This window comes from Nelumbo nucifera, chromosome 1 (assembly GCF_055504915.1).
Source record: "Nelumbo nucifera cultivar China Antique chromosome 1, China Antique-T2T, whole genome shotgun sequence".
In the NCBI taxonomy this organism is placed as follows: Eukaryota; Viridiplantae; Streptophyta; class Magnoliopsida; order Proteales; family Nelumbonaceae; genus Nelumbo; species Nelumbo nucifera.
The window spans coordinates 97973414-97981758 of NC_142649.1; the positions used below are offsets into that span (position 1 = coordinate 97973414).

The 8345-nt window shown below is 36.4% G+C and overlaps 1 long non-coding RNA gene across 1 annotated transcript; it reads left to right on the forward strand.

The window, feature by feature from the left end:
• Positions 1 to 3868: 3868 nt before the first annotated feature.
• LOC148803591 (uncharacterized) lies at positions 3869 to 4819 on the forward strand. Its single transcript, XR_016081384.1, has 2 exons — positions 3869 to 4212; positions 4411 to 4819. It is a non-coding gene; the product is annotated as an uncharacterized LOC148803591 (long non-coding RNA).
• Positions 4820 to 8345: the final 3526 nt, after the last annotated feature.

Genomic DNA, 8345 nt, shown 5'->3' on the forward strand with positions numbered 1-8345 from the left:
ATGAAAGACAGAATATTTGGGGATAAAAATATGATAAATTCTACTCTCATCAAATGTCGTGGCTGGTGTCACGGTGGTACTTACAGTACTTCTTAGGGTTTCCCTTCTCGGGTTCCTTTTTAATTTGGCTGGCCACTTCATGAATTCCTCCTTCCTTACTTGCATTAATATGTGCATTCGAGAGGAGATTAGTGGTGTGTACTTGTCGAAGGAAGGGGTCGGCAGTCTCTTCTCATCGCCCTTGTTGGTGGAGTCATCGCCGTGGCCATCCATTTCCTTCCACTTCTTGTCACTAGGCTCTACTTTTGGATCTTGGAGGCATTTGTTAGTTTCGGCCTCCTCAACAGTGATGTACTTTTGGACCTTTTTTAAGAACTCAACTTTAGTCTTGAGTGGAGTCTTGGAAATAGACCAACTGAGGGGTCCAGGCTAGAGGCCACTAATGACCATGTGCATGGAGACCGAGGGCTCAAGGTCCTTGACCTCAAGTTCTTCCTTGTTGAACATCTTTATATACGTCGGAAGGCTTTCCCTACACTTCTGCTTAACGGACATTAGGGAGATGACGGTTTTCTGACACCATCAGCTACTCACAAAGTGACCTAAGAAGAGGTCTGCGAACTGGTCCCAAGAGCCAATGGAGTGTGGAGGCAGTGTCGAGAACCATCAGTGTATTGCTCCCTTTAATGTGGCCTGAAAGGCTCGGCACATGAGGATGTCGAAGTATCCATGTAGGAGCATGAGGGCCCAAAAGCTTTCCATGCGGTCCTCGGGGTATATACTCCCATTATAGGTCTCCAACGTTGGGAATATGAAATTCGGCAGGAGGGGCTCGGAGATAATGGAATCCATGAAGGTCTTCATTCAGTTGAATGAGGCATGGCAACTGGCAAAGGCGTCAACTCGACCCTCCTTTACTTGTTGAAGTTGATCTTGAATGGCGCCAATCTGCGCCTGAATATCTCTAAGGTGCTAGTCGATGTATGGCATCATTGCTTCGGCCTGGTCCTAGTTCTCTCTCACACGAGATGGGTCGGCCCTATTCCTAGAGTGTTCAGACATCGGGATGTCCTGAGCTTTGTAAGCACAACAATCATTGATGAGGTCGTGGAGGTCGGAAACCAGCGGGGGAGAGACATAGCACTGGCCTCCCGCCCTTGGAGGGAGATTGTAGTGGCCCAAGCGACCACCGTCGTCCCGGATGGTCACTATGCGACAATGTTGACAGTCGTGGTTCCGGCACTTGACATGGAACCCCATGGGGTTGCCCCTTCGGCTGGGGAGCTGAGGGGTCTTAGAATAGGGCTAGTCGGTTGTTGTTGTCAAGGGTCAGCCTCCTTCAAGCCACCCAAGCGTTGGCTTAGGAGGGTATGGGCAGATCGCTCGTCGTGTTGTTTGTGGCTTCCGATGAGGCAGCCAACTTGTGGGTGGCCTCCTGCCAAACACCTTATTGTCCAACCACTGGGCTAAGTTGTCTAGCTTGTTTATGACCACATCGAACTAGTCAATCTTGACTAAGTTTTGAACGTTAGGAATGGTGTCTTGCTTGTCAGCCATTTCGGAAACACTAGTTGATTAGGTTAAATTTATTTTCTTAAGAAAAAGTTTTGAAGGCGTTTCTCACGAACGGTGCCAATTGTTGCTACCAAATGCAAAGCCGAGGGCAACAATATAATTTTTTGTGTCTAAGGTCGACGGGTCCAACCTACTAAGACAAAGAAGACGTCAGAAGCCCCAAGAGTTATCTCAGGGATGAAGACTTCGACAATCAAATTAGTCGAGGGATGTGAGGGGTCGGACCAAACAAATGAGGAAACTTAGAATTTAAATTTGTGTCTTTATCTCAATGTGGGAGCCCCTTTTATAGTTGGAATTGCCTTAGAAGACAATAATTGGGAGTGGTTGATAGTAGTTGATAATAGATGGCCAGGATGCATCGACCAACGCCATGTATCAAAATCTACAAGTCGGCCAAATATTTCTACATCAACATGGGACCTATAACTATATATTTAATTTCAAATTGTGAATTCCATATATTTTACCACTGGTATGGTATGGGACATTACCATTGGTTCCACGACCTGTTGTTGAACAGCTCTCGCGTTCAACTAATCCGAACTTTCAATTTGGCCACAAAGTTCATTAGAAGCCAATTAAGGGTTAATAATGTATCATTGTGCTCAGCGCCGATCGAACCTTGCCCAGCAGCTCAGCAGAAGTCGTCGTCAAGTTCAGCTAAAATCTTGACGAGCATTCAAGGAAAAGGGCTCTAGGCCTGTCCAAGGGAAGACCCAAAAGCAAAAGGGATATATACCTTGAAGGCAAAAGCAGACTAACTGGGTCCCGTTTGTCGGGGCCCGGCTAACCCCAACCCAGAGCAGCACGACAGAATCGTGTGAAAGATTTAACTCTATTTAAATGCTATGCACTAATGCCTAGTGGATGTATCTATTTGATGGTGGGCTACTGGGCCATGAACCGTAGTCCATTAATATGGGCAGCTTGCAATTTATGGAGCCCACCATCTACAGGACCATCATCCGAGACCCATGCTTTTGCCTCTCAATTAGCTACATCAGTATTCAGTAATTCAGCATTTATTTTTGTCTAATTGGAGGAAATTTGTTTTTTCTTTTTTCTTTTAAGTCTGACCAGGCGAATTCATTCAATTGCTCAACAAACAATCCTTTGTAATACAATGAACAAGGAAATCAGGAGTAGGGATGTCAACCGTTTGGATTTGGATTTAAAATCCGAACCCAACTCAGTCAAACTAAATGAAGAGGGCACCAAACCCGCACCACCCTGCCTCATGTATAGCATACTTATATCCAATTGATATTTATATATACTAATATCTTCAAGGCTACTGTAACAACGGGTCAGGTCAGTATGAGTTCACCCTAATGCAAACCTGACCCAAAACCCAATTAAAGCCGATCCCTACGAATTTATCACCTAACCCAATCTGCTAATTATAATTCTTGCAATAAAAACAATATTTTCACCTTTTTGCCTATCTAGTACTTAATGATGCCCAATTAATAGAAAACATGCATTGAACCTGAAATTATTTCATTGAATTCCAAAGTGTAACTTTTGTGTTAGAAAATAATAATATATCAAATACCACTCAACCGAGTGGTTAATTGGGTAAGCCCTATATGCAATGCGGTTTTTAGCCCCGCTACTAACAGTTCTAATTCCACCTTTGAGAAGAATGTAATGTTGCTAGTTAAAGTTTACGGTATTATGCCATGAAAATTAAATTACGAGTCAATATATAATCAATAAAAAAGGACAAAATTTGTAATTTAGGCTCAGTTTATAAAAAATATAAATACATATAAAATAATCTACATATTTGTATTTATACTTCTTCCAACTTGAACCTTAACTACTTAAGTAAAAATTAATGCCAATACAATGGTCCATGGTTTTTAAAAACGAACCAGTGACCAAACCGGTTAGGGGTCCGGTTATCGATTCGAACAGTCCGATTGTTCGACCTGAACGGTTGGTCCATTCTAACAAAAAAAATTAAAAATTTGAAAAATGGTCAAAACCGTTCGAACGGTTAACTGGCTGGTTCAACGATTTGTTTATCAAAATCAGTGGTTTTGGGGAAAAAACAAAACCGTCAGGTGACCGATTCTCGATGTTTCTGGTCCGTGGTCCGACCATCCGGTCCAGTCTGATTTTGAAAACAGTGCAGTTGTCTATCGGGGCCCATATACTTTTCAAAGTTTTTCTATTTTAATTACAACAAAATTCTAAAAACACATCCGATGCATACTTTATTTAAAGTCGTTACTGGATGAACAAGAGAGAGTGTCGATGAGCATGTGGATGATGATGATTGATGAGTTCCATCATAACCCCAAAAACCCCAACAGGCCTCCAAGCCAGCCCACCTTTATCGGGCCATAATCTCTCATTGGATCCATTCCCGGCCGGCCATTGACGTGTAAACGGTTTCTCTCAAACAGATCAAGCTTATATAAACACCCCCATTTTACACTATCATTTTGCTTGTGTGCTTGCATTATTTTTTTTCTTTCTTTCTTTCTTTTTCTCTTGATTTGACCTTCTCGCTTCAAAACCCAATATGTCTTTAGGCACAGAATTGATCTGGCAAAACCTCAAGAAGGGAACGGAGGACACTACAGCTTTCGACATGGATTCGCTAAGAAATGAGCTTCCTCAAAAGTAAGAAAGTGCTTCATGAATCATCATTTCATGTATTTGCAGAAGAGGCATTCGGGTTAATATATAGTTCAACCCTAGCTCCCTTGTTTTTTTTTTTTTTTGAGATTTCTGATCATTAATTAACGTGACGTGGTATTGTGGTAATACCTAGCTACCTGTTTGTGTTAATGTGGATGTGGATGTTTATCCTTTATTCAGCAGAAAAGGACTGTCCAGGTATTACTCGGGGAAATCGCGATCATTCGCATGCATGGAGGATGTTCATTGCCTTGAAGATCTAAAGAAGCCAAAAGTAATTCCCAACGCAAAGAGGAAGAAGTGTTCAGACGAACAGCCATCGCTAGTTACTCCATTTCATTGTCGGAGAGTTTCAAGTGCCACCCATTGCGCTATGCCTTGTATTGGTGTTTAACAGTTGATGAAGAGACACGAAAGCAGGAGAAATCTTAAAAACAAACGAGCACCCTCCTTTTATCTTTTTCTTCTTTTTTTCTTTTTCTCCTTGTTAATTTGCTTGGCGCTTGGGTTGGGGTTTATCTTATCTTTGCCAGGTATTCTGTATTATTTATTTAAGCTTCTATAAATACAAGCACAAGAAAAGAGATCATTTTGTTTTGTCTCTCACAAATATGAAGACAATTATATCATTTGGTTAAAAAATAGTATTAATTCACAATCCACCAACTGTATTTCAGTTTTCAACTCTCAATTGCTTGTTTCAGAAACCATGGATTGGTTGGTGGGTGTTTGGCAGTACGTACTGTATTAAAACAAAAACAGAAATACTAGAAATTCTATGTTTCTTGTGCTGTTTTTCCAAGAACGTTGCTGCGATGATTATTTTTGGGATTCATGAAAGGTGTTTCTTGAATCATGACTTGGCTTGGTAATTTAAGATCTAAACACATAGTCAGCCTGCCTGCTTCTCCATGGAACACACGATTTTTTTTTTTTTTGTGTGTATTTTTAAAAAAGAAAAAGGATGAAAATACTTGTGCCCTCTTAATCTTAAAAGATGACTAAAATAATGTTTTGATGAAGTATGATTTATGAGGATGGACCTTAAATGCGGTAGGCACTAGCTCATGTGGCATAGTGTAAGCAAGGATCAAAGTATCAGTATTGGGTATTGTATTGAACAACTAGAATATGAATGCATTTTTGAAAATGCATGGATAATGAGAAACAATATGGAAACACATGGATACGTTAAGGAAATACATACATATAATTCCATAAATACACTAATAACACTAAATTTAATGTCAAAATGAGATTGGCTTTAGTCATTAAAAGACCCTTTCAAACAACCTTTACAGCCTTGCATTGGGAACATCTCCATACTTCTGTGCTTTATTTCATGGGGAGATATTCCCAATGCAAGGCTATAAAGGGTGTTTGAATGGGCCATGCACAAACTGAATCCGGTTTCGATCAAAATAGCCACAAGTAATGCATAAATACATAAAAATGAATATTTAATGGCATATATGAAGAAAAACATTACAATTAACATAGTGGGATGCATTGATATCATATAATTTTTTAATAATGTATCAATCAAGAGTCTAAGACACATATTATATAGATTTTTACAAAATAATACATGCATAAAGCCATTTTTCTTTTATTTTCTATTTAAGTCCACATATGCAACTATTATATTTTAATTACAATATCAATTTTATTTTACAATTTTTACTTTTTTACATTAAAAAAATCAACTAAATATTAAATTATCAATGCTTGGTAAATAATATTTTATTTTTAAACAATAAATATGTTATCTTTAATTATTAAATACGTTATTTTTGTAAACAATAAATTATCAGATATACTAAAATTTCTAAGATACATATCATATACAAATTCATAATTTTTAATTACCAAAAATTATTTCATTATTAATTTTATAAAACTAAAATCATTTTTCATATAAATGTACGTTAGTGGATTTGATAGATTCATTTAATATTATATTCTCAGTTATTTTGTAAATAATATTTTTATATTTAGTCATGATAAAATAATTTTATTTCATGTAAATTAAAATAATAACTAATAATTTATAAAAATATATAAATATTTTAAGATGTTTATCATATAGAAATTTATAAACTTTAAGTACTAAAATAATTATTCTATAATTAATTTTTTGTATGAATTTATTAAGATTAAAAATCATTTTTTATATGAATGTGGATTTGATAGATTATTTATTCTATTAGTTTATAAAATACCAACTTTGAATATTATTTTTTTTTGTTGAAATTGTTATAGCATGTTAACACCTGGATTGGGCCCACTCAAGATGCACCCTTGAAAGCAATGACCAAGGGTAGGATACAATGAATGGAGGTAGAGGGTTAAAGGAACTTGAATCAGATATGTCTATTCATATTTGCATGTATAAATATTCATATGTATGTATGTATGTATGTATGTATGTATGTATGTATGTATGTATGTATGTATGTATGTATGTATGTATGTATGTATGTATGTATGTATGTATGTATGTATGTATGTATGTATGTATGTATGTATGTATGTATGTATGTATGTATGTATGTATGTATGTATGTATGTATACATTTATGTGACATGTATGTGAACCAATAATTTTTAGTTTAAATGCAAAATTTTAGAATAAGTATCATAATCCTAAAGCATCATGGTATTGTTCTTATAGTAATGTTGATGTTGGTAAAGTGACTGAAAAAATGCCAAACTTAAATCTAAAAACTAAGAATTTATTTTTAAAATGAAAGTTAAAATATTTAGACAAATAAACTAACTAAATGACAAGCCAGTAAAAATGTGTTAAATGTTGACAGCTCCACATCCGATCATACATTAAGAATATCTCCCACACTTGTGTTTCATTCATGAGGAGATGTTTTTGATGTAAACTTGGATATCATGCTATCAAGGTGTTAACATGCTATTTGGTGGCAGCATATCCCATCACCCTAATAACATTAGGTTTGATTAGCAATAGTGTTGGGAGTCAACAACTTAGGTAGCACAAGGGGTTTGACCTTTACCTGGTCCATAAAAAAATTAATTTTTATTTGTTTTTTAATGAATTTGCAACATGTTGATTTGGCAAATTCATGAAACGCAACTATTATTAAACATTGCCATGGAAAACACCACCATATCATTCCCTCGCATTGAGGTAGTAGGAATTGGAAATAAGCCTGAACCATATTCTTAGTTGGATCACAATTGCTCTTTATTATATTTGGCTTGTGCGTAATGAAAAATATTTAAGATTTGTTCAGTGCATCTTAATGTGTATCAACCCTCTTTTTCAATCATTGTTCGGTAATCTAGGAATGGAGCCAATCGTCACCATTCCTATGACTTACCTCTCAGAACTAATTATGTCCTATTTACATATTGATTCTTCAAAATGTTCCTTTGATTATATTTGGTTTAACTCAAAACTTCAATTTCTTCGTATTGCAGGAGGTTGCCAATGGCTTCAAGGATTTCCTAAAGATGTTGAACTTATCAGTATTTAATAGGGTCTTAAGCCAACAACTCAGAGAGGGTGGTCTGTATTATTCATGGCTCTGTCTCTTCTAATGTCATCAAAGATTTCAAGCATCAGTTTAGGTTACCATGGAAATGTTTTCATCTCCAACCCACTGTTACTTCATACTTGTCTAATTTTGGGAGGTCTTCTTTCTGATATATAAATAGATAAGAAAATTGGTCTGCTAATACTTTGGCCCAATTTTCCAAAAAAAAAAATGAGGTAGAGAAAAGCATTAGAAAACCATCATCCCTAGAACGAGATCATTTATCCACATGCATAATTTCATCAACAAGCCTTTAAATATCTTGTACATGAAAAACATCAGTTCTTAATATTTGAATGATCTTATCCAATAATATAAATCCCCACATTTTGGAAAGTTGAGATCCTTTTTTATTGGTTCGATTTTGATTTCAAAAAATGTAGGTCCCATGGCTTCACACTCCCGTAACAACATGTGATCTTTCTATCTATAGAAAGTGAGAAACTCCATGAATCATAACCATAGCAAAGGGTTTATGTTAGGTTTAGGGATGTGACTTTTTGTCATAATTTAAATGGACATTATCCAAAGACCCAATCCCAA